Source organism: Anarrhichthys ocellatus, unplaced genomic scaffold (assembly GCF_004355925.1).
Source record: "Anarrhichthys ocellatus isolate YVR2014 unplaced genomic scaffold, GSC_Weel_1.0 scaffold4, whole genome shotgun sequence".
NCBI lineage: Eukaryota > Metazoa > Chordata > Actinopteri > Perciformes > Anarhichadidae > Anarrhichthys > Anarrhichthys ocellatus.
The window spans coordinates 11,679,082-11,682,620 of NW_022280034.1; positions in this window are offsets into that span (position 1 = coordinate 11,679,082).

The window sequence follows — 3,539 nt, forward strand, 5'->3', positions numbered from 1 at the left end:
ACACACACACACACACACACACACACACACAGTCCTTTGATGAGCCTCAGGCCTAGAGGGAATAATGGTTAGCAACCTGAAAAATGCCCTCATCACAAAAGGCCTCCGACAGTAATAAATGAAATAGTTGAGCCAAACACATTAATCCATGGCGGTGCTTCTGTGCGTGTGCGTGCCTGTGTAACTCCCTGTGTGTATTTGTCTTCATATTTCCACTGGTATCTGTGAGTGTTTTTGTCTATACACACACACACACACACACACACACACACACACACACACACACACAGGCATGCGTACAAGCCTGTGTGTGTGTGTGTGTGACCCAAAGAGAGAAAGGGAGACAGCTGAAAAAACTCTTTAGCGGGTCGCTTTAGCGAATGAAAGTGAGGTACTAACACACTGTCAAAGAAAATACTCTCGCCGTCGCTCTCTTTAGGCTGCGTTCACACTAAGCCTGGTTACGTGTGGGGGGAAAACAATGTGTGTCTAAACTAGCGTTTTCAGCTGAGAGACCCTTCAATATAATTTTAGGATTATTGTAAAGTTGTCTGGCAATATCAACACAAGAACAGGTCAACGACACACCTTTACTGATCTCACGAGGAAGACTCTGGCATGGACTATTCCTTCAAATGCCTAAAAGCAGTTATGTTCCTACCAGCAGTCAACAGTTTCTTATAAGCATGTCCATCATCTTTTCATAACATTAAAATAATTTTAGACGTTATAGGAAGTACACCAATCTGTCCATTAAATATAGGGCTGGAGCGAGCTTAGCGTCGCACAACATCTGGATACGGGGGAAAGTGGCTCGCCCGTCTCTGTTGAAAGGCAACAAAACCCACACGGCTGCTGCCCTTAATTCACGCACCAGCTTACTCATCATAGGTGGCACTACTCAGTACCGTTGTATGTCATGATGCTGCCTCTAAAGGAGCCTAAAGTCTGATCTCGACTTGGGCTTGGAGACGCTATTGAGTTGCATTATGGGCACACACACCCTAACCTTTGAAAATGGTTTTCAGGTGTCAGCATATGGAGAAAAAATTGAAGAAAGCCCAATCAGTGTCGACGTGCTCTCTCCCACAACTCCTTTCACACAAACTTGCATGTTTCGCCTCCCACTTCTTCTTCTTCCACTCTTTCTTTTCTCGTTTTTATCACTTTCTAAACAATATACATTTTCACTCTCTCTTTGTGTCTTAACTGTGTATCTTTAGTCACCACTTGGCCTCACCTTGTTCTTCCCCTCATTCTCTTTGCCTTCTCTCTCTCTCTCTCTCTCTCTCTCTCTCTCTCTCTCTCTCTCTCTCCACACTGTGTATATTTGGGTCTGTCTATGGGGAGTCAGGGGTCATTATTAATCTTGCTAGCTCTCCTACCTTCAGGCATAACAGCAGGGCAGCGTGTGTGTGTATATGAGTGTGTGTATAACTGAGTGGGAAAGGAGTTGTGAATGAGTCAGTTACGCTGTTTGAGTAAAGGTGTGGGAGAACATGTTTTTGTGAGTGCACCGTCTGTATGCCGTTTAGGTGTGTGTGTGTGTGTGTGTGTGTGTGTGTGTGTGTGTGTGTGTGTGCGTGTGTGTGTAAAGGAGAGGGAAAGTGCATTTTGCCATGATGGATCATGAGAGACCCACATTCTTAATGTACACTCGCACAAGACAGACACCCATGAGAAATGAAGGGCGGGGGAGAGGGCGCAGAGAGGGGAAGGGAGCAAGAGAGAGCGAGGTGATGAGGAAACAGAGAAAGGAAGGAGAGAGCACGGAGAGTCCCTGTTCCTCCTGAACTCATTAACCGTTGTCCTCTCCGCCCTCCCTCCCGCACTCCCACAATGCCAAGCAGCGGCGTGCATCAATAATGCTGGTGACAGCACGAGGGGGACGGGTCAGACAAGCAACCGCCATCTCCCTGGCAACCACCACTACGGCCACCATCGCCACGACAACAATTGCGGAGCGCACACAGGGGGTATCCCCCTTCCCTGCTGGCCCGGCTCCCCCTCCTGCAGCCGGGACACAGCGAGGGCCACCTCGCCTGCTGCTGCCGGATCAGAGGCGAGCTAAATCCGCAGCACGGCTCCGGCATAGGATGAGGCGAGAAAAAGCTGACTGATCTCGATTCTGAGGTGAACTGAACGGACAGGAGATTCAATCCGAGCCGAGTTTAGCCGCTTTATTCAACAATTGGAGAGGGAGAGGAAGGCCGAGGGACGTTCTGGAGGCAGATATCCCAAGAAGAGTCACTGTAGCGTGTCTGTGAGGCTCACGGAGTACAGCTAGACTTCATTTCAAGAGAATAGTTGCCCTTCATTGTCTCAAAATCAAGTTTGCATTTGTTACTGAATGACTCAGGTTCAGGATGTCGTAAACAACGCTTTAAATATTTAAATAAGCCTGGTGTTTGCTGTGCAAAATTAAGCAGTATTTTGTGATTTTCTTGATCATGAAACCAGCATTAGTTCTTTTTTTTACATTACCTCTGATGATATGACTATGTAATGTAAAATGGGTCAATCACAATGCTAAAGTCACAAAGAAATACTTCCCAACTCTTACAGATCGTTTTAGCTGCTCTTAGCTGCCCATTCATTTTTTCTTTTGTTGACAACATCTCCACTGTCGGCAGTGAAGCAATGAAGCTCTGATAAACCTGTACACATACCTGCCCACGACCAAACAGCAGACAGAGTTGGCGGGTAGCTCAAAACAAATTAAAAAACATAATAGCTAAAGAGCGAAGAGCAGGAGTGAATGTATAGCTTTGTTTGTGGTTTCATTTTATCTCTGAATGGAAAACAAATGAGAGTAAAAGATTAGAGAGTGAAAGTTCTGGCTCGCAGCTAGCAGGCTTACCATGGAGGCTTTGCTGAATTATTTTTAAAAACATAAATAGTGCAATATTCAAAGCTGATTGTAGTTTCTAATACAATCTGAAAAAAAGCTATAAGAACAATTATTTTGTTAGCATTCAACAAAGGTTTTGGCAGTGCACCAATTGCAATTTTCTTTCTCTAAGAAGCAAACACACTGTGTTTCTGGCGCTGAGAATTAACTTTTTATAATTCAACTAGTTTTAAAATGTGCACGTCTTAGATGACCTGGGTGCCTTACTTTTAACACACTCACTGTTTTGCCCCGATTTCACCGAACTGACATGTTTAACTTTTGAGACAGACGCTCATCTGTTGTAGGAAAATAGTAAACAATGTAGCCTACTAACAATTCACATTTCAATAAGTCCTTTAATAACACTCATACCTTTTAGTGATGCAGACTAATTTAATAGTGAAGAAGCAAAGTTAAAAGAACCTAGGACGTAGGTAGGTGGTAGATAAGATAGATAAATAGATAGATAAATACCAGAGGCTATACTTGCACACCAAATTTGATTAAGCTCCCCCGCCTGTTAATCTTCAGCAATATAATTAATTCATTAAAGGTTAATGGTCCTGTCGCTGCAAAACTGCATATATGAACATAGACAAGTGTGTGTGTGTGTGTGTGTGTGTGTGTGTGTGTGTGTGTGTGTGTG